Here is a 26874-nt window from a genome sequence, read left to right on the forward strand (position 1 = left end):
AATTCTAATAAAATGCATGCTAGGAATTTTATTGCACTTATCGATAATAACAAGCATGATAACCTTAGGAATCAATACATGTGCTTAGGAGCTAAACATGTGAGTCTAGATAAGGATAATTCTAGAAAGGCTAACCCTAGGATCAACCCATCTAAGTCTAAGGATAACCTAGGTAGGAATCCTAAATCAACTAGACATATGCCTAAGAATACCTCAAGAAAGAGTGATAAATAAAAAATTGAGGTATTAGAAAAGGAGAATCAAGTCTTGAGGTCAAGACTTGATACTTTGGAAAAGGCTCTTAAGAACTTGGAGAAGTCATCTCTAGGGTTTAAGGGTCAAAAACCAATGTCCAAGGACAAGAAAGGTTTGGGTCACAAACCTAAATCCCAAGTGGTCAAGCCCACTTATCATAATGTTCCATTCGATTATGGAACAAAATCTAGGGCTAGGAAGACCATCACCAAGGTTACAAGGGGAGTCACCCCTATAGTTGATCTTGAAGAGTCCCAAATGGCCAAGGCTTTAAAGCCTAAGAGGGTCATTAGGAGGGTTGCTAGGGAAGTCATCCCTAGTGAATATTTAGTGAACCCAATGAGCTCACATAGATATTGGGTTCCTAGGAGCATCCTCTCTACCCCATAAATGGGTTAGAGAGTGTCAACTCCAATAAGAAGGGTAGTTAACCCAACTTTGAGGAAATTGACACTCAAGGAGCATTTTCAAGGTTTTGTGAACTTTTGAAAATGAAATGGAATTATCATTTACTCCTTGGAAGAGTAAAATGTGCCATTATGGAAAAGAATGATTTTAATTGGCACAATTTGGGAAAATCTAGAGAACTCTCGAGGAAAAATGAAACATGCCAAGTTTTGAGGATAAATTTGATCTTTGAGTGACATGAATTAATCTAGAGTTCAAGAAGTGTCAAAATTAGGATTTTGACATTTTAGGGCAATCAAGGGTTAAATTTTAGGTTAGCAAAGTGGTTAAGGATACTTAGATAGGTAATCTAGGTATATTTATTTATGCTAAATCTTGCCATGATTGTTTGCCCTCACATGTCATGACATAATGTTTAGTCTTATTATCATTTGAAATGTCATGATAATGCTTAGGCTAGTTTGTACGTCATGCTTTATTTAAGTTTCAAACTTTATGCCATGACATCATGACATTGGCACATGTCGTCATTTATGATACCATTTTATGCCATGTCATCATCTCTTGCATTAATAATCAATTGAATTGATTTAAGGATGAAAAACACTTTTTGATATTGAGATCAAATTTGTGTTTAGAAAATGCATGAGACCTTAGTCTAAGATACCTAAACCCATATCTCACATCAAAATTGCCATGGATGTGTTTGATACACTTTAGATGTGTGTGAGATATTAGGATCATGAGTTAGGATCAAGGTGCATTGTCCTTATACCTAGATGACCCTAATTCAAGAAATTAAGGATCATAGGGAAAGTTTGTGTACAAGTCATGTACATCTAGCCCTAAGATTATGGTCCTAAATTCAAAAGGTTTAAAATCATTTTGAAATTGATTTGAAAAACCTTGATGAAGCCATCCTAGTGATAGCATTCATCATTGAACATTGTGATACAAAGTTGAGTTAAACTTTGAACTATTTCAAAGTTTTTGAACTTTGTATCAAGATTGAAAAATGGAAACTATTTTCATAGAAAACTATTTTTCCTTGATAGTATATGGTATGAGGAATGTATTCTCAAAATTTCACAATTTTTTGAATTTTTTGGAATTTGTTGTGAGTTTCTGAATTTCGGGAGAGAAGAAATCAGAAACCGCCTGATCCAAGGCTGGATCGGTCACTGGACCGATCCAGGGAAGGCTGGATCAGTCTGGGGACCGATCCAGATGGGTCCTGATCGGTTCGGTGACCGATCAGGTGTGCTGAACTTGCTGAATTTCGACTGTGGTCTGAAATTTCAGCTGTGGGAGTTGAGTTTCGGGTTTCTAAAGGTTTGAAACTCTCCAAGACATTGTTGGTGCAATGGTCAAGGGGGAGTTGACCTTTAGGGAGAGTTTTACCTATTAATCAAGGGGGAGTTGACTTTTAGGGGGAGTTTTTACTCCTTAAGACTTTTGAGGTTTAGTGATATGGGATTATCACTAAGTTGATTGTTGAGTTTAGTATCAAGGGGGAAATTAAGAGTTTCAATGAAAGGTATGGGACTTTCATTAGGAAGAAACTCTTGACCTTGATACCCTCTTTTCCTTTTTGATGTGTGTCAAAAAGGGGAGAGTGTTCATTGGAGAATTATTGGAGAACCCAAGTTAGGTTATCGGGTTAACCTAAGCTAGGGGAAGAATATCAAGGAATGTTCGAGGAAGAACATTGGAATTCTTTTTGATGTGTGTCAAAAAGGGGGAGAATTATTGGAGAACCCAAGTTAGGTTATCGGGTTAACCTAAGGGGAGAATGAGTTAGGTTATCGGGTTAACCTAAGGGGAGAATGTCCAGAGAATGTTCAAGGAAAGAACATTGGACATTGGAAGATGGCACTGGAAAACCTAAGTTAGGTTATCGGGTTAACCTAACTTGATTATGGGTTTTGTCAAACATCAAAAAGGGGGAGATTGTTGGTGCAACCTTAGGTCAAGGTTGACCTGGTTGACCCGACTCGAGGTGACTTGACTCGAGTTGTATTTTGATGTTTGACTTGGGAAGATTGTCGGTGCAACCTTAGGTCAAGGTTGACCTAGTTGAGTTGCATGTTGATGTTTGACACTCGTGAGAGAGTTCTATTCTTGATGTTTGACAAGAATAGGTGTTTGGGAGATTGTAGGTGCAACCTTAGGTCAAGGTTGACCTGGTTGACCTGATTCAGGAAAAGTCCAAGCAGGAAGCTTGGCACGCGAAAAGTCCAAGTATGGAGACTTGGCACTGGAAAAGTCCAAGCAGGGAGCTTGGCACGCGAGAAGTCCAAGTGTGGAGACTTGGCACGGGAAAAGTCCAAGTATGGAGACTTGGCACTGGAAAAGTCCAAGTATGGAGACTTGGCACGGAGAAGTCCAAGCAGGGAGCTTGGCACGAGGGAAAGACCTAACTGGGATGTTAGGCAGGTGGAAAAGTCCTGGTGAGTGAAGCCAAGCAGTGGGAAAGTCCTAACTGGGATATTAGGCAGTTGGAAAGTCCTGGTGAGTGAAGCCAGGCAGTGAGAAAGTCCTAACTGGGATGTTAGGCAGTGTGGAAATCCTGGTGAGTGAAGCCAGGTGGAAAGTCCTGGTGAGTGAAGCCGGGCAAGGGAAAATCCAGATAGATCAAGGGTGATCGGACATCTGGTGTTGAGAAGTCCAAGTGAGTGAAGCTTGACATATGGAGTCGGAGAGGGCTCGGTAGCTCGTTCTCCGAACTAGGTTAGAGAGGGCACTCTAAACCTAGGAGTTGGATCGGTCTGCAGACCGATCCAGTGAAACTCAGTGTTTCCTGATCGGTCTGGTGACCGATCAGATTCCACTCAGTAGCATACTGTGGAGTTCCTGATCGGTCCCTGAACCGATCAGAAGTGAAGAAAGAAGCTCCTGATCGGTCCAGGGACCGATCAGGTGTATGCCTGATCGGTCTCCACGACCGATCAGAGACGAGTGCGCTCACGGCTGGGAGAGCTGGATCGGTCTGGGGACCGATCAGCGCAGGGCCTGATCGGTCCACAGACCGATCAGGGTTCTAGCCGTTGCGACGCAACGGCTAGTTTCTTCGCTGTCTTCTTCGCAGGTATAAAGGGGTCGAGAGCTGCTGCTGCATTACTACTTCTTCCTCTTCTTCTCTGGGACAGAGCTGCTATTCTGGTGCTTGAGCTTTGTTGAGCTCTTCTTCGCAAGCTTCGCGTGAGCTTCATTCCACGACTGGATCAGCTGCTGCTGAGTTGCTTGTTGGCATCCGTCCGTGAAGTTGTTGCTTCATCTGGGACTTCAGTCGACAACGAGAAGGCAAGCTAGTGTTGTGGCATTCATATTGTCTTGTATTTCTTGTTGTATCTCGTGTACTCTTTGCTTGCTGTTGCAAGATTTTGTGGCGAGGTTTCTCCACCCTGAAGGAGTATATCTTAGCCGGGTTTCCGGGGATTCATCCACCGACGGATTGACAGGGCTCGTCCACCTTACGGACACGCCGAGGAGTAGGAGTATCATCTCCGAACCTCGTACATCGCTGTGTTAAGGTTTGATATTCTTCCTTTCGTTTCTAGTTTATTTTTCCGCTGCGCTAACGAAGTGTAGGAAGAAACGCGAGCGATTTGGGGTCGGCTATTCACACCCCCCTCTCTAGCCGTACAAAGGATCCTAACAGGTGCAACACTAATTCAATCTTAATATTTTAATATTTCTCCCACACCTCTAATCCATGACACCGTCTTGGGACCGCCTTTTTTTTCTCTTTGTGTGAAAAATTCATGGCCCAAAACGAGGGATACAACATCGTTTGTCCTCCGCTCTTCAATGATGACAACTTCTGTACTAGAAGAAGAGGACTGAGGTATACCTGAACACCAATTTTGACCAATGGTTCAGCGTCACCAAAGGCTACAAGGCTCCCGTCAACAACATCGAAATTCTAATAGACCTAAAAAATTAGAATATGAAAATGAAGAAGAAGGCCTAGATCTACTGTAAAATACGATAACAAAATAATAATTAAAAATAGGGTTATTTGACAAATAACCTTAATGGAATTTTTTAAATTTTTTTTTAGAATTAATTGGAGCTCGTATTTAGAGGGGATACCCTAATGGGTTCAATAAAAGCCTGTTAGGAATACCCGGAAGTAGAAGTTGATTAAGGAATCAACTTAGGGTTTAATTTAACTAAACCTAACTTAGAATTATATAAAACCTAATTCCCCTTATTCTCCATCCCGAGCCGCTCCTCTCACACTCCCCTCCTCACCGTCGCCCTTCCCTCTCCCTCGCCCGAGCACCGCACAGCCGCCGACCTCCTCTCTTCTCGAGCTCTCACCTAGAGTCATCGATCCTCTCCTCACGCGAGCCTCCAGCGCCGCCGATCTCTCCCTCACGCGGGCAACACAGCGACGATCCTCCTCCATCGACGGAGCTTATCCAGTGGATGTTCTTCCTCTCGAATCGCCGACCGAGGACCTTCTCCACCGATCTTGCTTTTTCACCGGCGCAAAGCCACCAAAGCCAACTGCTAGTGGCCAATGTCTATTGCTGTGGGTCGTCATCGGAGCAGTGGCAACGTTGTTCTTTCCGTCCTAGCCGAGCCCTAGCCTCGATTTGTGGAGGCCGACGCTGAATGGTAACAAATTCCCTAGCCTTAGATTTGTTAACCTATGTTAGATCTGATTAGAAGTTGGAATTAGGCCAGGGGTTAATAGATTAGGGTTCGGTGATTGAGTTGTGTTTTGCTTGACGGTTTGAGTTCTGGACCAAGATCGTGATGGTTTTGGTTGGTTTGATGATGTTTTGCTCTTTCCTTTTTGATTCTGAAAGTTTTGGACAAAATGTTTGTGTTCTAAGCAATGATCGAAGATGCTTCTTCTGTTTCTTATCGATTTTGAAATACTGGACTGGTTAGGGAAGTATGGATTCAATCTAAAGTTGTTCTTTATTCTATTCTGCATCACTGGGTTTCTGTGGGTTCGAGGGGAATTCAATTTCAATGTTGTTTTGCATCATGTTATGTTTCATCAGATTGCAACGGACCTTGTATGGATTTAAATAGATGTGTTTTGCTTCTTCAATTAGTTATGGATTTTGTGGGTTCAACTTGAAGTTGTTCGGCTACTTCGATTAATTGATTCAATAGTGATCTTGGATTTCTCTTGAGTTGGTGGTGATTTTGTGGTTAGTTCTCGGGGTAGAGTATGTTTGATTATTGATGTTATGCTCTCTCTTAGTCCCTGTCGAAGAATTTTTGAACGGATTTCCAATTTGATCTGGGATGTGAATGTCAAAGCTTTTCTTTTCCATTTTTAACATCTTAAATTGTGAATGCAAGTAGTGAGTTTGAAACGGTAATGGGTTTCCAGTGTTGCTGGAATTTTGTGTCTGATTTAGAATTTTGAGTAAGATTTAGAATTTCTGATTTGATTTATCTATTTGAAGTCGAGATGGATTAATTAGGGTTAAACCAATTTAATTCTGATTTATGTAGTTAATCGAGGATCATATTCGATTTATGGTTACCTAATCGAATTAGGATTGAGTTTTGGGGTTTACCTAGTTGTTGTATATGTGATTAGATAAACCATATATCATATTATTTGCAGGATGTTGATTTGAGATGAGCATATCGACATGAGATTATTTATCACGATCGACAGATAAAGGCGGGTACTTCTTACAGTCTCTTTAGTTCTTTGAACTTGGTGCATGAGCTATTTTTGGATAAGGACCGTTTTACCTTGACTCCACTCTTATTTTCTTGCGCTTGATTCTTCCACTCAAACCTTTGAGTTATTCGTTTCTATATCCATACAGTCTCTTGTTGTCATCTATGATATTTAGTAGATACTGGATACCATGTTTACAAGTTTTGATTGTTGTTTAGTTCTGTTCTGTGTTGAGCATGCTGCCTTTATGTAGCATACCTGATTCTTGTTTATATATATATATATATATATATATATATATATGATGATGACTGTTGCATTTGGTGCATCATATCATTGCAGACATGTCAACGACCAATTTTCCCTTGCGGTCGAGAGAGTCGTTGATCAGGGCCGCATCCTTAGCCACTCGGCAGAGTGGTAGATGGAGTTGATGGCGCTTGTCCAGTCGTGTCGCACTCGGCCACTTGGAGTTGGTGGTAGCTGGAGTTACGAGCAGCAGGGACCCCCTTCGCTGTGTAGCTAGTTTGCTACTCAGTACTTGTCCATCCGGTCACTCGAGAGTAGTGGAGGCCTTTGGGTGGCACTGTTGTCATCGATCCGACCTCTCGACCATACAGGGGTCATGGTGCAGAGAGGTGGGCGGGGTGACCATCCGTGCATATGCTGTTATTATACTTGCTTTGGTTGCTGCAGTTTACATATGCTGTTATTGCTTACTTCTGTTGCTGTGGTATATTTATGCTGTCGTTGCTTCTTGTTGTTATTCACTTATGCTGATATGCTGCCGTATGTTGAGATATGCTCTCGTTGTAGGTGGTTAGACCTTGGGTTATTTATTGGAAATGTTTACATACCTTACGCATTTCCTCTGTAGTTATGAGCAGTACTTTAGCAGATTAGTTCTACTCCTGACCTTCTATTACCTAGCCTAAGATACGGTTTCAGGTATGAGCATTGATTATGGTTTTATATTGTATCTGCTACTTCCCTTATGAGACAGTATACCTTTTTGCATTCTCTATTTGTTTATTTTATGTTCATGCACTATCTCTCTTTACCCGCTGAGTTCCAATATTCACCACCCCATAAAATGGTTTTCTTTTGCCAGGTAGTAGTAGATGATTCATGGATGCTTGGAGAGATGCCAGCTGCCAGTCTTGGATCCTGCGTTATATCGTTTTTATTTTCGCTTTATTTGTATTTTTAGTATACAACAATTTTGGTATTGTATGCATTTGTATGTGTTTGGAGTTTGATTCGTTGTGTTTTGCTTTCGTGTTCTTGTGGTTGTGTAAGCCTAATTGGCTAGTAAATTTTAGTTGAGAATTGTGGGTTTTCTCATCGATTTTCCGTTGCACTTTTTATACAGCCGTGTGAGCTAAATATTAACTGCGTGGTTGTTTTATTCATTTATGTAGAGACGGGTAGGCTGTGTATATTAACTGCGTGGTTATGTTGTTTTATTTTATGTATGTTCCAGCCGTGTGGGCTGATGGCTATATAGATGTATTGTGTGTATTTATTATTTCATATTGTCACCCGTACAGGGGAGATGCTTCATATTAATTTTATTGCTTCATCGATCTGGCCTCTCGACTATACAGGGGTCATGGTGCAGAGAGGTGGGCGGGGTGACCATCCGTGCATATGCTGTTATTATACTTGCTTTGGCTGCTGCAGTTTACATATGCTGTTATTGCTTACTTCTGTTGCTGTGGTATATTTATGCTGTCGTTGCTTCTGGTTGTTGTTCACTTATGCTGATTTGCTACCGTATGTTGAGATATGCTCTCGTTGTAGGTGGTTAGACCTTGGGTTATTTATTGGAAATGTTTACATACCTTACGCATTTCCTCTGTAGTTATGAGCAGTACTGTAGCGGATTAGTTCTACTCCTGACCTTCTATTACCTGGCCTAGGATATGGTTTCAGGTATGAGCATTGATTATGATTTTATTTTGTATCTGCTACTTCTCTTATGAGACTGTATACCTTTTTGCATTCTCTATTTGTTTATTTTATGTTCATGCACTATCCTTCCTTACCCGCTGAGTTCCAATACTCACCACCCCATAAAATGGTTTTCTTTCGCCAGGTAGCAGTAGATGATTCATGGATGCTTGGAGAGATGCCAGCTGCCAGTCCTGGGTCCTGCATTATATCGTTTTTATTTCCACTTTATTTGTATTTTTAGTGTACACCAATTTTGGTTTTGTATGCATTTGTATGTGTTTGGAGATTGATTCGTTGTGTTTTGCTTTCGTGTTCTTGTGGTTGTGTAAGCCTAATTGGCTAGTAAATTTTAGTTGAGGATTGTGGGTTTTCTCTTCGGTTTTCCACTGCATTTTTGATACAGCCGTGTGGACTAAATATTAACTGCGTGGTTGTTTTATTATTTATGTCCAGCCGGGTAGGCTGCGTATATTAACTGCGTGGTTATGTTGTTTTTATTTTATGTATGTTCCAGCCGTGTGGGCTGATGGCTATATAGATGTATTGTGTGTATTTATTGCTTCATATTGTCACCCGTACAGGGGAGATGCTTCATATTATTTTTATTGCTTCATCGATCCGGCCTCTCGACCATACAGGGGTCATGGTGCAGAGAGGTGGGTGGGGTGACCATCTATGCATATGCTATTATTATACTTGCTTTAGCTGCTGGAGTTTACATATGCTGTTATTGCTTACTTTTGTTGTTGTGGTATATTTATGCTGTCGTTGCTTCTTGTTGTTGTTCACTTATGCTGATATGCTGTCGTATGTTGAGATATGCTCTCGTTGTAGGTGGTTAGACCTTGGGTTATTTATTGGAAATGTTTACATCTCTTACGCATTTCCTCTGTAGTTATGAGCAGTACTATAGCAGATTAGTTCAACTCCTGACCTTCTATTACCTACCCTAGGATATGGTTTCAGGTATGAGCATTGATTATGGTTTTATTTTGTATCTGCTACTTCCCTTATGAGACTGTATACCTTTTTGCATTCTCTATTTGTTTATTTTATGTTAATGCACTATCATTCCTTACCCGCTGAGTTCCAATACTCACCATCCCGTAAAATGATTTTCTTTCGCCGGGTAGCAGTAGATGATTCATGGATGCTTGGAGAGATGCCAGCTGCCAGTCCTGGGTCCTGCGTTATATCGGTTTTATTTCCACTTTATTTGTAATTTTAGTATACAACAATTTTGGTATTGTATGCATTGGTCTGTGTTTGGAGTTTGATTCGTAGTGTTTTGCTTTCGTGTTCTTTTGGTTGTGTAAGCCTAGTTGGCTAGTAAATTTTAGTTGAGGATTGTGAGTTTTCTCTTCGATTTTTCGCTGCGTTTTTTATACAGCCGTGTGAGCTAAATATTAACTGCGTGGTTGTTTTATTCATTTTTGTCCAGCCGGGTAGGCTGCCTATATTAACTGCGTGGTTATGTTGTTTTTATTTTATGTATGTTCTAGCTGTGTGGGTTGATGATTATATAGATGTATTGTGTGTATTTATTGCTTCATATTGTCACCCGTACAGGGGAGATGTTGCCGGATTTTTGTCTGGCAGGGACTCCTCTGGGGCGTGACAATTTTATAGTATCAGAGCCAAGTTCGAGTCAAATGCTGGGTTTTATGTTTTTGATCTTGTTTTGATTTATGATTTTTGACTTAATCTGATACCGATTTAGTGGTATTAGAGCGGGTTTTTGATCTAGATTTTCGAGTCAATCTGATACCAATTTTATGGTATCAAATCAGGTTTACGACGTCTGTTGTTTTTTTTCGTATTCTGGATTTTTGAGTTAATCTGATACCAATTTTTTGTCTCAGAGCGAAGTTTTATAATGTCTATTTTCGTATTTCAGTTGTTTTGTTTTCCCTTTGTAATTTGATTTCTTGATGTGACTTTCAAATTTTAGGATCAGGCAGCGGCAGGACATCTCCAAGCTATAGGAGGTATGTTTGTATAATGTCATCGTACATATTTATTATTACTTGACTAGTTGTTTATACCATGTATGATTTGTGTTGTGTCAGTCATTGGTTAGATTAGATATGGTGATATGTTGTCTGTTGATGATCTATTAGTGGATATTAGACTTGATGGTCTATTATTTAGTCTTTGATGTTGATAGTAACTTAAAGAGTATAATGCCTTGATATTTATGGAGTTGGTGATTTTTGTTGAAGATTAGATTACAAACTTCATGCCAGTGATCTTATTTTTGGGTATGTTTGTTGTACGGATATGAGGAGTCCTTGTTATTGCTATTTAGGTTTACAATGCCCTAGATATCTTTATGGACCCGATGTATAGAGTATCGATTTACTCTTATTAACTTGATCAGTAGGAGACTGACTTACTCTTTCATAGGTCTAAGGCTCCCTCTATATATAGTAATTATGGAAAGGGAAAATGCAGAGGATGATATTGTGAACTTTGAAGTCTGATTCTCTGTGTGTCAACAAGTGAAAACAGAATATCAGAATGGCGTAGTGGAAGCAAGGTGAGTCCATAACCCACAAAAGCATCTTTTTTCGGCTAAGGATTTGATCATGACGCTATGATGGACTAGTATATGTGTGTGTTATTTGGTTGTTATCCATAGATGAGGATTCCTGAGTTAGTAGTAAATTTGGGAACCAAATTTTTATTAGTGGGGGAGAATGTAAAATACGACAACAAAATAATAATTAAAAATATGGTTATTTGACAAATAACCTTAATGAAATTTTTAAAATTTTTTTTGGAATTAATTGGAGCTCGTATGACGTATTTAGAGGGGATGCACTAATGGGTCCGATAAAAGCCTGTTAGGAATACCCGGAAGTAGGAGTTGATTAAGGAATCAACTTAGGGTTTAATTTAAATAAACCTAACTTAGAATTATATAAAACCTAATTCCCCTTATTCTTCATCCCGAGCCGCTCCTCTCACGCTCCCCTCCTCACCGTCGCCCTTCCCTCTCCCTCGCTCGAGCACCGCACAGCCGCCGGCCTCCTCTCTTCTTGAGCTCTCACCTAGCGTCGCCGATCCTCTCCTCACGCGAGCCTCCAGTGCTGCCGATCTCTCCCTCACACGGGCAGCACAGCGACGATCCTCCTCCATCGACGGAGTTTGTCCAGTGGATGTTCTTCCTCTCGAATCGCTGACTGAGGCCCTTCTCCATCGATCTTGCTTCTTCGCTGGCGCAAAGCCACCACAGCCAACTGCTAGTGGCCAACGTCTATTGCTGTGGGTTTGTTGGTTAGTCCTAGGAAAACATACTGGTTCCACTGTACAAAATTTTTTGTACAAGTATCGAACCTTTCCTTAAATAACCTATTGTGTTCTTTAGAAGTTAAATTAGGAATCGCAGACGGAACTTAACATCATTGATTCCAAATTTAACTTATCTGTTCTTAATGGTTTAGATTTGAATCACAAGCGGAACTTAACACTATTGATTTAAATCCACCTATGTTATTAATTCCATTAAATATTAATTTCCAAAATTGGCTTCCAGGACTGCATGGTGAGGCACATGGCCTTCTTGGATATGGGAGCAACCACCACCACCTAGACAAAGCCTTTTAAGGAAAGCTAATATTTAATTTCCTTAAATAGCTCTAGGTTAACCAAAAAGAACAATCGAATCACAAATTCGACAAAGTAAAAAAACAAAAAAACACAAACTCGAAAAAAAATTCGAAAACTAGATCTAATTGCCTCTTGTGTTTGGAATTCTTACAAAGAAATAAACTAGCATGATGCGGAAAATAAATACTAGTAATACCTTTCTTTGTGAACTTTAATGACCTCTTGATCTTCTACCGTATTCCTCTTCTAACCTCGGACGTTGTGTGGGCAACGATCTTCCGAGATTAGAACCACCAAACACCTTCTTCTTCCTCTTAGGTTTCGACCACCAAGAGTCCTTCTTGATGGAGAGGTTCGGCCACCACCAATGCTCCAAGAGATGCTAGATACTAGGCTTCCTTTCTCTCCTTCTTCTCCTTGCTTAATCTAGCCACCAAGAGAACTCCACCAATGAAGAAGTTTCGGCCACAATAAGGAGAGGAGAGAAAAAGAAGAGGCCGGCCACACCCAAGGAGAGAAAGAGAGGAGAAAAATAGAATAGAGTCGTTCCCATGAAGACACCTCTACCCTCTCTTTTATAATCCTTGGTCTTGACAAATAAGGAAATTTAAATAAAAACTTCCTTAATTCTTTTTCCATGAAAAAGAAAAAATTTAATTAATTAAAATCAAATTACTTTTTTCAATTACAATGGTCGGCCACCTATTAAGCTATAAACAAAGAGAGTTTTAATTATAATAAGAATTAAAACTTCCTAATTTGTCTCCGAAAATTTATAAAAAATTTCTCCAATAATTTTTCCCTTCGTGGTGGTTTGTAAAAAGGAAATTTTATAAATTAAAATCTTTCTTTTAAACATGTGGATGATTTCCAAAAATGAAAGTTATCTCTAAAAATTAAAATATCTTTTTAATCTACAAATAAGGAAAGTTATCAAATCTTTTCTTAATCTTTTGTAGAAACTAATAAAAGAGAATATTTAATTTTTAAACTCTCTTTTAAATCATGAACATGGTTAAAAAAGAAAAGTTTTCTTAAAATTAAAATTTACCTTTCAATCTACAAATAAGGAATGATTTCAAATCTTTTTTTAATCTTTTGTAGAAATCTATAAAAAGAAAGATTTAAATTTTAATCTCTCTTTTAAAACCATGGAATCCACATAAGAAAATTTTAAAAAAATAAAATTACATTTTATTTTAATAGGGTCGACCACCTAAGCTTGGGTTCAAGCTAGGGCCGGCCACCTCATGAACCCATAAACCATGCCTTTGGCTGGCCCTAGATTGGACTCCAAGCTAGCTTGGCCGACCCCTATAGGATGGGTAAGAAGGTGGGTATAGGTGGGTATAGTACTCTATAATTAAGAGGCTACGATAGAGACCGAGAGGAGGAATTGGTTTTGGTCTCCCGATGAAATTAAGCATCCCATGTTCGCCCCAAACACATAACTTAATTTCATCAATAATAATTCATTCCACTAAAGAACTATTATTGAACTACCGCACCAATCCCAAATTACATTTTGGGCTCCTTCTTCTTATGAGTGTGTTAGTCTCCCTATGTTTAAGATATCAAATATCCACTAATTAAATGAGTTACTGACAACTCACTTAATTAATATCTTAGTCCAAGAGTAGTACTACTCAACCTTATCTTCATGTCAGACTAAGTCCACCTGCAGGGTTTAACATGACAATCCTTATGAGCTCCTCTTGGGGTCATTCTCAACCTAAATTACTAGGACACAGTTTCCTTCTATAATCAACAACACACACTATAAGTGATATCATTTCCCAACTTATCGGACTTATTGATTTATCGAGCTAAATCTCACCCATTGATAAGTCAAAGAAAATAAATAATAAAAATATGTGTTTGTTATTATATTAGGATTAAGAGCACATACTTCCATAATAACTAAGGTCTAGTTCTTTTATAAAGTCAGTACAAAAAGAACTTACCTAATATGGTCCTACTCAATACACTTGGAGCGTATCAGTGTAATTTATTAGTTAAGATAAACTAATACTTAATTATACTATGACTACTTCAACGGTTTGTTCCTTTCCATTTTAGTTGTGAGTAATTGTTTACAATTTATAAAGAACCGACAACATGATCTTCTGTGTGTGACACCACACACCATGTTGTCTACTATATAAATTAATTGAACAAATTACATTTAACAAATAAATGTAGATATTTGACCATTGTGATTCTTTATTTCTAAATAAATGTTTATACAAAAGCTAGGCTTTTAGTACACACTCTAACAGGGTCGTCATCGAAGCAGTGGCGACGCCGTTCTTTCCCTCCTAGCCAAGCCCTAGCCTCGATTGGTGGAGGCCGACGCTGAATGGTAACAAATTCCCTAGCCTTAGATTTGTTAACCTATGTTAGATCTGATTAGAAGTTGGAATTAGGCCGGGGGTCAATGGATTAGGGTTCGATGATTGAGTTGTGTTTTGCTTGACGGTTTGAGTTCTGGACCAAGATCGTGATGGTTTCGATTGGTTTGATGATGTTTTGCTCTTTCCTTTTTTATTCCAAAAGTTTTGGACAAAATGTTTGTGTTCTAAGCAATGATTGAAGATGCTTCTACTATTTCTTATCGATTTTGAAATACTGGACTGGTTTGGGAAGTATGGATTCAATCTAAAGTTATTTTGTATTCTATTCTACATCACTGGGTTTCTATGGGTTCGAGGGGAATTCAATTTCAATGTTGTTTTGCATCATGTTATGTTTCATCAGATTGCAGCGGACCTTGTGTGGATTTAAATAGATGTGTTTTGCTTCTTCAATTAGTTATGGATTTTGTGGGTTCAACTTGAAGTTGTTCGGCTACTTCGATTAATTGATTCAATGGTGATCTTGGATTTCTCTTGAGTTGGTGGTGATTTTGTGGTTAGTTCTCTGGGTAGAGTATGTTTGATTATTGATGATATGCTCTCTCTTGGTCCTTGTCGAAGAATTTTTGAACGGATTTCTAGTTTGATCTGGGATGTGAATGTCGAAGCTTTTCTTTTCCATTTTTAACATCTTAAATTGTGAATGCAAGTAGTGAGTTTGAAACGGTGATGGGTTTCCAGTGTTGCTGGAATTTTGTGTCTGATTTAGAATTTTGGGTAAGATTTGGAATTTCTTATTTGATTTGTCTATTTGAAGTCGAGATAGATTAATTAGGGTTAAACCAATTTAATTCTGATTTATGTAGTTAATCGAGGATCGTATTCGATTTATGGTTACCTAATCGAATTAGGACTGGGTTCTGGGGTTTACCTAGTTGTTGTATATGTGATTAGCTAAACCATATATCATATTATTTGCAGGATGTTGATTTGAGATGAGCGTATCGACTTGAGATTATTTATCACGATCGACAGATAAAGGCGGGTACTTCTTACAGTCTCTTTAGTTCTTTGAACTTGGTGCATGAGCTATTTTTGGATAAGGACTGTTTTACCTTGACTCCACTCTTATTTTATTGCGCTTGATACTTCCACTCAAACCTTTGAGTTATTCATTTCTATATCCATACAGTCTCTTGTTGTCATCTATGATATTTAGCAGATACTGGATACCATGTTTGCATGTTTTGATTGTTGTTTAGTTCTGTTCTGTGTTGAGTATGCTGGCTTCATGTAGCATACCTGATTTTTGTTTATAGATATATATATATATATATATATATATATATATATATATATATATATATATATATATATATATATATATATATATATATATATATATGATGACTGTTGCATTTGGTGCATCACATCATGGTAGACATGTCAACGACCAATTCACCCTTGCGGTGGAGAGAGTCGTTGACCAGGGCCGCATCCTCGGCCACTCGGCAGAGTGGTATCTAGAGTTGATGCCGCTTGTCCTGTCGTGCCGCACTCGGCCACTTGTAGTTGGTGGTAGCTGGAGTTGCGAGCAGCAGGGACCCCCTTCGCTGTGTAGCTAGTTAGCTACTCAGCACCTGTCCATCCGGTCACTCGAGAGTAGTGGCGGCCTTTGGGTGGCACAATTATCATCGATCCGGCCTCTCGACCATACAGGGGTCATGGTGCAGAGAGGTGGGCGGGGTGACCATTCGTGCATATGCTGTTATTATACTTGCTTTGACTGCTGCAGTTTACATATGCTGTTATTGCTTACTTCTGTTGCTGTGGTATATTTATGATGTCGTTGCTTCTTGTTGTTGTTCACTTATGCTGATATGCTGCCGTATGTTGAGATATGCTCTCGTTGTAGGTGGTTAGACCTTGGGTTATTTATTGGAAATGTTTACATACCTTACGCATTTCCTCTGTAGTTATGAGCATTACTGTAGCCGATTAGTTCTACTCCTGACCTTCTATTACCAAACCTAGGATATGGTTTCAGGTATGAGCATTGATTATGGTTTTATTTTGTATCTGCTACTTCCCTTATGAGACTGTATACCTTTTTGCATTATCTATTTGTTTATTTTATGTTCATGCACTATCTTTCCATACCCGCTGAGTTCCAATACTCACCACCCCGTAAAATGGTTTTCTTTCGCCAAGTAGCAATAGATGATTCATGGATGCTTGGAGAGATGCCAACTGCCAGTCCTGGGTCCTGCGTTATATCGATTTTATTTCCGCTTTATTTGTATTTTTAGTATACAACAATTTTTGAGTTGTATGCATTGGTCTTTGTTTGGAGTTTGATTCGTAGTGTTTTGCTTTCGTGTTCTTGTGGTTGTGTAAGCCTAATTGGCTAGTAAATTTTAGTTGAGGCTTGTGGGTTTTCTCTTCAGTTTTCCGCTGCGTTTTTGATATAACCGTGTGGGCTAAATATTAACTGCGTAGTTGGTTTATTCATTTATGTCTAGCTGGGCAGGCTGCGTATATTAACTACGTGGTTATGTTGTTTTTATTTTATGTATGTTGCAGCCGTGTGGGATGATGGTTATATAGATGTATTGTGTGTATTTATTGCTTCATATTGTCATCCGTACAGGGGAGATGCTATCAGATTTTTATCTGGCAGGGACTCCTCTGGGGCGTGACATCTACTTCAAGCCTCTCAACATAATCCAGTATGGATTAACAAAGGAGGAGCTAAACTGCATCGTCCCACACGAAAGTGCGAAGGAGTTGTGGGACAAAACTTATCGAACTACACGAGGGAACCAACGACACAAAGGTAACAAAAATGGACCTTTATTTAAATAAATTGTTTAACATAAAAATACAAGAAGGAGAATTTGCGAGTCAACTACATGCAAGGATAAAGGACATCTTCAATAGGCTTCTTATAATCAGTCATCAAATGGAGAACCGAGACTTGTTAAGGTATGCACTAAACACGTTTCCTTGAAATGCACTATGGGCATCTATTGTGGATGGTTATAAAATTTTGAGGAACTTATCTAAATTAAAACTTGATGAATTGTTTTGTGAACTTGAACTCCATGAACAGACTAAGTCAAAACAGGTCAAGAGAGATATTGCTCTTTTACAGGTCCCACAAAAGAAGCCAAACAAAAGAACAAATCAGAGCCAGAATCTGAATCTAACTCTGAAGAAGAAGAAGAACAACTTGCGAACATGGTCAGAAAAATGTTCACAAGAAGAAAGAATAATTTCTCGAAGAAGGACCTACAAAAGGTAATCAATTCAAATTACTCAAAGGCGAAGATCACATGCTACGGGTGTAACAAGTGTTGGAACCCCAAGGTTATTTTTGGTGTGATCAACAAGTTAAGTTAGGTCCTGTGTGTTTCTAACCTCGTGTCTAAGTGTGCAGGAGCTTAGGAGCACAGATAGTCGAGTGGAAGATGCAGCTAGCGAGAAGGACGACACGTGGTGCGTCCGAGGGATGAGGCGCTGCGGAAGAGTACACTGGCGGACGATAAGGAAGCGTGCGGTGGTTCCGAGGGATGAAAGCCGAAGCAGAAGACTGCTCGAGGAGCAAGAGACGCAGCTAGCGAGAAGGATGACACGTGGTGCGTTTGAGGGATGAAGACTGCAGATGAGTACGCCGGCGGACGAGAAGGAAACACACGGCGATTCCGAGGGACGAGAAGCCGGAGCGGAAGCCCACTCGAGAAGACTGGAAGTTGGGTTCGGGTGAGCCCTTTTTCGGATGGCCGAGATCACCCAAGCGAGCAGATCCAGAGTTGAAGACCAGGACCGAGGCGACCAGAGCCGGAGTAGAGGACCCGGACTGAAAAAGTCAATCAAAGTTGACTTTTGGGTCCGGGGCGCCCGGAATGTACCGGGGCGCCCGGAACGTACCGGGGCGCGCCGAAAGTTGATATTTGACCATATCGAGTGAAAACTCGATCTGAACGTTGGGGGATAAAATTTATCCCCCCAGGGCGCTCGGACCCTTCCAGGCGCCCCTACCTAGGCTATAAATATAGCCTTGGTCCAAAAGCTTTCAACAACTCAGAGCAATTCATTTCCAACGCTTATACACTTCAGTTTTAGATTAGCTTCTTTGTTTTGCGCTTTCACTGCTGTAAGAGGCTTCTCCGCCCGAAGGAGATACTAGTGCGACATTCCTTGGATTAACAACCTCCTTGGTTGTAACCAAGTAAATCCTTTTTGCCTCTTTCTTTCTTTAGTTTCTGTTCAATTTATTTTATGCAGGTGTTTTGTTGAAAGTTCGAGAAGGGTGTTTTTATTTTTGTTTTACAGGGCTATTCAACCCCCCTTCTAGCCGGCCGCAACGCTCCTACAAGTGGCATCAGAGCCAAGGCGCTTCATAGGACTAACCGCCAATCGAAGCAAAGATAATGGTAGGACCAAGCATCCACCCACCGAAATACGAAGGGGATTTCACTACTTGGAAAAGCTGATACAGGTATTTTTTTACAACAGATTTTGAATTAATTTTAACAATGGAATTTGGCTTTGTAGCCCCAGAGGGTAAAGAAAAATGTCAATGGATAAAAAAGGAACAGGCTGAATACGTGGCAAATGACAAAGCAGAATACCATCTGGTAAGCATTCTTCTGCCATAAGAAGTCAATCGAATCGGCAACTACAACTCCGTGAAGGAACTTTGGGAGAAGTTCCTCGAGCTGCACGAAGGGACGTCCGAAGCCAAGCTCGCCAGAAGAGATCTACTTCGCAATCAGCTCACCATCCTACGACTTGGGGAAGACGAGACAGTTGCACACCTGCACTCAAGAATGAAGGAGATCATCATCGGACTCTCGAATCTCGGAGAAAAGGTAAGTAACCGAGATTCGCTAAGGTACGCTTTAAATTCCTTTTCTAGAAATACCAAATGAGTATCATTAGTAGATGCCTTTTACATTTCTAAAGATTTAGAAAAGATCTCATTAGAAGAATTATTCTCGACTTTTGAAGTGCACGAATCAAGATGTGCAAGTATGAAGGAGCCCAAGAACAACGTCGCCCTCAAAGCATCGAGAGACGAACCTGAGTCGGAGTCTTCTCTCGACGACGAGGAAATGGTAATGATGGTAAGGCGATTTAAGAAGTTATGTTATTCTAGAAAAACTAACCATCCACAGGGTAGAAAGAAAAGGACAATCCGCTGCTACCACTGGGATGAAGAAGGACACGTCAAGGACAACTGCCCCAAGCTGAAAAATAAGAACAAGGATAAAGGTAAAAAGCCTGTCCAAAAGTGAAAGGCACTAAAGGCGATGTGGGACGATACGTCGTCTGACTAGGAAGTCGAGGCATTCTCCGGACTCGCATTAATGGAGAGTCATCAAGACGACGACTACGAGTCAAGCTCTTTCGAAATGAGCATCGATGAAGGGGGAGCTACGTCAGAAGCCAGCAGCAGTTCAGGGGGAGACACGGACAACGAGATCGACACGGTAAGTCGGGTACGATCTCTACCTCCTGATAAACTTTTTAAGTTTGTTAAGTTACTAACTAAATACTGCTGTAAATTAGAAAAAGAAATTAAGAATTTAAAAATAATATTAGCTAAATATTTTCCTTTAGAAGAATTAGATAAAGTTACATTAGAAAATGAGAAATTGAAATCAGAAAATAAAGATATGAAAATTCAAATAGATAATTTGAAAAACCATGCATGCTCATCTAATTTTAGAAAATTTAAAAATTTGAATTGGTATTATAGATATCACCAGGGACAAATTAGGAATATCTCTAGAAAATATGTCTCTAAGAAATTTTTAATCAATCCAGTAAGTTGGAACCTATATTGGGTTCCTAAGTCATGTTTAAATTAAACTATTGATTAGACTTAGAGCTTTTCAGCGAGAAAATTAAACATTGGAATTCTTTATGAGGCTTTATCTAAGGAAGTGGTCGTTGTTCCAATAACCAAGAAGGCCTAGTGCCTCGCCATGACCCGGAAGCCAAAATATTGAAATAAATGTTTAATTAACTTTCTATCAAAGCATTAAAATTAGAATTAATTAATGCTTTTAAAGTTTTTCAAACATTTTTTTTTCAAAATAGTTTAATACTTAGAAAAATACTTTTACGTGAAAAATCTTAAGTTAGGATTTTTTTCTCAAAAATAATTTTTGCAAAGAATTAAATTTTTTTTTAAAAAATATTTTTTTTGAAAATTTTTTGAGTATTTTTTCCTTTCTTAGAAAACTTCTCTTTTATACTTAGAAAAATTTTCAAAAGATATTTTTTTTGCCTAGTTAAAAGTTGAAAATTTCTGCTTGAATTTGTTAGAAAAAATTTCAAAAAATATTTTTGCAAAGCTGTCTAAGTTAGAATTTTTTAACTTATAATTTCACTTAGAAACTTTTCTTCAAATTTTACTTAAAATATTTTTTACACAGACTGTTTATTATTGCAAAAATTTTTTTAGGATCTAAAAATTTTCTAAGTTTTTTACCCTTAGATTTTTTCTTAGAACCTCATTTTTTATGTGATCAAAGGGGGAGAAGGAAAAGTATAAGTCTAGGGGGAAGTACACCAAAATTTAACTTGTTTTATTTTTACACTTAATTGCAAATTTAGTTAAGTTTATTTTATGTCTAATTTTACCCTAGCTTAATTTGGGTTGCTCACACCAAAAAGAGGGAGATTGTTGGAACCCCAAGGTTGTTTTTGGTGTGATCAACAAGTTAAGTTAGGTCCTGTGTGTTTCTAACCTCGTGTCTAAGTGTGCAGGAGTTTAGGAGCACAGGTAGTCGAGTGGAAGACGTAGCTAGAGAGAAGGATGACACATGGTGCGTCCGAGGGACGAGGTGTTGCGAAAGAGTACACCGGCAGATGAGAAGGAAGAGTGCGGTGGTTCCGAGGGACGAAAGCCGGAGCGAAAGACTACTCGAGGAGCAAGAGACGCAGCTAGCGAGAAGGATGGCACGTGGTGCGTCCGAGGGACGAACACTGCGGATGAGTACGCCGGCGGACGAGAAGGAAACACGCGGCGATTCCGAGGGACGAGAAACAGGAGCGGAAGCCCACTCGAGAAGACCGGAAGTTGGGTTCGGGTGAACCCTTTTCTGGATGGCCGAGATCACCCAAGCGAGCGGATCCGGTGTTGAAGACCCGGATCGAGGTGACCAGAGCCGGAGCAGAGGACCTAGACTGAAAAAGTCAACTAGAGTTGACTTTTGAGTCCGAGGCACCCGGAGCTGACCGGGGTGCCCGGACCCCTTCGGGGCGCCCGGAATGTACCGGGGTGCCCAGAAGTTGTTATTTGACCAGATCGAGTCAAAACTCGATCTGAACGTTGGGGTATAAAATTTATCCCCTAGGGCGCCCGGAACCCTTCCAGGCGCCCGACCAAGGCTATAAATATAGCCTTGGTCCAGAAGCTTTCAACAACTCAGAGTAATTCATTTCCAATGCTTGTACGCTTCAATTTTAGATTAGCTTCTTTGTTTTGCGCTTTCACTGCTGTAAGAGGCTTCTCCTCCCGAAGGAGATACTAGTGCGACATTCCTTGGATTAACAATCTCCTTGGTTGTAACCAAGTAAATCCTTTTTACCTCTTTCTTTCTTTAGTTTCTGTTCAATTTATTTTATGCAAGTGTTTTGTTGAAAGTTCGAGAAGGGTGTTTTTGTTTTTATTTTACAGGGCTATTCAACCCCCCTTCTAGCCGACCGCAACACTCCTACAACAAGAAAGCACACTACAAGCATGAGTGTTGAAAGGTGAAAGACGACAAATTCAAAACAACCAAAAAGAAAAAAGGCACTCAAGGCGACGTGGGACGAATCATCTTCAGAAGAATTGGATGCTGAAGATAAGAAGCACCACAATTACCTCGCACTGATCGTAATAGGACCGAAAATCAGAAAGTGAGTCGGAATAAGATGATGAGTCCACACTCGTTTCTGAAGGTTCGAACGAGGTATCTGTTGGGGATCGGACGGCCGGCTTGAAGGGGGGTTGGATAGACGGCGCCCCCAAATACTCGCTTCTCCTACGATGTTAGCTTGCGCAGCGGAAATACAAAACAAACAAGCTAAACTAAAGACAATAATAAGAAAGAGCAAACAAACCAACACACGCCGATTTACGTGGTTCGGAGATAAAGCTCCTACTCCACGGCTGTCCGTAAGGTGGACGATCCCTCAATCCGTCGGTGGATTAATCCCCGGAAACTCCGGCTAGCACAATCCTCCTTGTCGGTGGAGAAACCTCACCACAACTCGATCAAGAGCACTTGGATTGCTAGGGCACTAGTTGACTACTAATTAGAGGTTACCCACCACTAATTTCGTCAACTCAAACCAAGCTCCCAAGCTTTGGTTTTATAGGCCACGGGTTAGAAAACCCCGCCTACCAGTCGATTAAACATGCCCTCTGTGGAAATTCGACCGTTACATCCCAACGGCTCGATTCCACACATTCACGCCCGATCGGCGCGATCGCGCGATCCGATCGCTAAAACATGCAATGATCACATAAGATCGCTACGAACGCTACAAAGGTCGCGCTTAAGATCGCCACAAGAAACCCTAAAACTAGGATTTTACTCCGAGTACAATCTCTCACTGCCCTCACCCTTATGACTCACTTGATGCTTCCTTTGCAGCTTTGACATTTTACCTTCAAGCCTACTTCCTTTGGCTCTCGTCCCCTGATGCAAGCCCGCGGCTCGTCCCCAATGCCATCCTTCGCGTATGCCTCAAGTCGCTTCCCTAGGCCCTTGTCCTCGCCTTGTCCACGGTCCCTCGGATGCTCCATCCTTCACCGGACCGAAGCCATCAACCCTGAGTCATATGTGTATCCCGCAAACCTGCACAACTCAAATACACATATCAAATACAGTGAACCTAACTTAAACCCTTTGCCCAAACACCAAAACACATGGTCCCGCGGACCATTGGGATTGCTCCAACAATCTCCCCCTTTTTGGTGTTTGGCAATACGTTTAAGTTAGGGAAAACATATAGCAAATAAACATGCTAAAACAAATGGACTTACGTTGCCAAGGTTACACACTTGGACTTACACCGCCGAATGGACTTACGATGCCAAGGCTACACACTTGGACTTACAACGCCGAATGGACTTACGTTGCCAAGGCTACACACTTGGACTTACACTGCCGAATGGACTTACGATGCCAAGGCTACACACTTGGACTTACAACGCCAAATGGACTTACGTTGCCAAGGCTACACACTTGGCAACCGCCGTAACAATGCACAGGGCTTTTTAAGAACCTATCCCAAGGCTCCCCCTACACCTAAGCTTCCATTGAGCTAGGATTTTCCACATAAGGCTTTTGAAGGACCTATCCCAAGGCTCCCCCTTTACCTAAGCTCTCCATTGAGCTAGGATTTTTACAACGGGCTTTTTAAGAACTTATCCCAAGGCTCCCCCTACACAAAGGTACTTTCAGGTTTTCCTAACTAAACCTTACTTCTCCCCCTTTGCCTAACATCCAAAAAGTTCTCCAACAATATCCCAATTATTGAAAACTTGTCATCCAAATGACCCTAAACTCATGTATGTATCACCCATGGATCCCATACATCTATATGAGCTGACCCGGTCAAAATCTAGTGCTGAAAACACTTTCAGACTGGTATCAGTCGACTGCAAGAAGTACCAGTCGACTGCCCCCATGAAAACGAGCTTACAGAGACATTCTGTGCTCGTGAATAGTGTTACCAGTCGACTGGTAACTGTACCAGTCGACTGGTACACTATTCATGAAAAATCAGCCTTTTCTGGCCAACTTCAGAAATGCGCCAGAAATTCCACAGACCTCCAAAAATCCCCAAATTTTGTGGAGAGGTCTATTATATCAATATCTACATGGGAAAATATATATAAAAATATATCTATCACCAATCCCAAGATTGACACAAAACACAAAACTAGCTAAAAAGTTCAATTGAACCTTGACCTAAAGTCCTAGTTTTGGCTTCCTCTTGATGTATTTGCCCATACCAACCCACAATGCATCCCTAGCATTGGTTTATATGGCATCTATACTTCCAAAACCAATTATCATGCAATATGACCCCAATTGTCATATTTCTTGCATGAAACATAAACCATGTGTGCCAATTCCCTAGGTTTGAGACTCAAGTCCGTCTCTAAACCACTTGGCACACTCCATGGCTCCTCTAGACCCCCAAGTAGAACCCACCTGAGATCCATTGGCCATGGGTCCCAAATTGACTCTTTGAGCTCCCCCTAGAGCTCTTAGCCTTAGCCACCTCCCTAGGTGACTCTTCCACAATGGCTAGGCCACATCGATCCACCCCTGGTGACACTTGGCCTACAAACGTAACTTTCTTAACCTTGGACACCTTGTCCTTGGTTAATTTCTTCTTACCATTAAATGACTTTTCCTTGCCATTTATTGACTTCTCCTTGCTATAGTCATATGCAACCCTAGCATAAGACTTTCCCTTAGCTTTGGAGACATTGGATCGGTATCCCAAACCCGATCTATCATTGTTGGGTCTTTGACTACCCAACACCATACCTAAACCCTTAGATCCAACATTGAATCTTTCTAGGGTTTTCTCCAACTTATCAAGCTTTACCTTCAAAGCTTGATTTTCCCTTTCTAGGTTCCTAAACCTAGAATCAACATGTCCACCATGGACATTCCAAGACCTACCCATTTTTCTAGGCATATGTCTCCCCTTCTTGTGATTAATGCCTTGGGTCTCCTTAGGTCTACCATTTCTAGATTTTTCATGAATGGGTCTCCTAGGGTTTTGATCTACATTAACCCTATTCCTATCATGATATTTAAATCCAAAATTTTGCATGGGTAAATAATAACAATTATTCCTAGCATGCATGGAGGAATTTAAATTTGATTTCGAATTTAAATTTGGGTTTACCTTACCCTTTACCTTTGGAGCTCCCCCTTGACATGAGCCCCTCTTCTTCTTCTCCCACTTCTTTAGATGCTCCAACTTCTTGAACTCTCCCTTCCTTGAGCATCTTGTGTGGTAGTGTCCAAGTTCTCCACACGTGAAGCATCTAATGTGCTTCTTCTCCTTCTTCTTCCTACAACTCAAATTAGATTCTAAAGGAATTGAATTGAGTTTAGGAGATACATTCTTCTTACTCATTGGACACCTACTCTTGTAGTGTCCCTTCTCATTACATCCGAAGCAAATTATGTTGTTCTTTGACTTCACTTCGATGGAGGTGCTTGCTATGTTTACTTCCAAGACTTCATCTTCTTCACTTGTCTTAGAATTTTCTTCAACCTTTGAGGATGTAGATGCTATATCTTCCTCATTCACACTTGTGGATGGCCTTTCTTCATCCTCCTTCTCCTTGGATGTGACCGGATTCACTTCCTCTTCCTCTTTTGATGTTGAATTGGTCTCCACATCCAAATGGTCCTTCTTCTCCTCTTGAACCACTTCATCTTTCTTCTCCTCCTCGGATGTTGAACATTTCTCAACTTCTTGTTGATCTTCCTCTACTTGAGCTTCTACATCCATTTCTTCGGATTTTTCTTTTTCTTCTTCTTCTTGTGTAGGCATGAGTTCTTCCCATTGAACCTTCTTTATTTTGCTCCACAACTCGTGGGCGTTCTTATACTCACCTACACCATTTATCACATTAGGAGGCAATAAATCAATTAAAATTGCTATTACCTTTGAGTTTGCCTCCGATCGTGAGGTTTGCTCCTCCGTCCAATGTCGTGTTCGGAGCTTCTTTTCTTTCTTGTTCTTTGGGACTTTGAATGACTCCTTTACCACCATCATGGTGTCCCAATCCGTGTTGAAGAAGACTTCCATCTTCATCATCCAAAATGTGATGTCCACAAGGCTTCCTCCTTCAAACTTTGGAGGGACAATCAACCCGGCCATCTTCTTATGCGTTGCTCTTCTCGGTGGTTAGTCCGATGAAGTGCACCCTTGCTCTGATACCACTTGTTGGGGATCGGACGGCCGGCTTGAAGGGGGGTTGGATAGACGGCGCCCCCAAATACTCGCTTCTCCTACGATGTTAGCTTGCGCAGCGGAAATACAAAACAAACAAGCTAAACTAAAGACAATAATAAGAAAGAGCAAACAAACCAACACACGCCGATTTACGTGGTTCGGAGATAAAGCTCCTACTCCACGGCTGTCCGTAAGGTGGACGATCCCTCAATCCGTCGGTGGATTAATCCCCGGAAACTCCGGCTAGCACAATCCTCCTTGTCGGTGGAGAAACCTCACCACAACTCGATCAAGAGCACTTGGATTGCTAGGGCACTAGTTGACTACTAATTAGAGGTTACCCACCACTAATTTCGTCAACTCAAACCAAGCTCCCAAGCTTTGGTTTTATAGGCCACGGTTAGAAAACCCCGCCTACCGATCGATTGCTAAAACATGTCCTCTGTGGAAATTCGATCGCTACATCCCAACGGCTCGATTCCACACATTCTGCCGATCGCCCCGATCGATCAGATCGCACACCGATCGCTAAAACATGCGATCACATAAGATCGCTACAAGAACGCCACAAGGTCGCGCTTACAAGATCGCCACAAGAAACCCTAAAACTAGGATTTTACTCCGAGTACA

This window comes from Zingiber officinale, chromosome 2B, assembly GCF_018446385.1.
Source record: "Zingiber officinale cultivar Zhangliang chromosome 2B, Zo_v1.1, whole genome shotgun sequence".
NCBI lineage: Eukaryota > Viridiplantae > Streptophyta > Magnoliopsida > Zingiberales > Zingiberaceae > Zingiber > Zingiber officinale.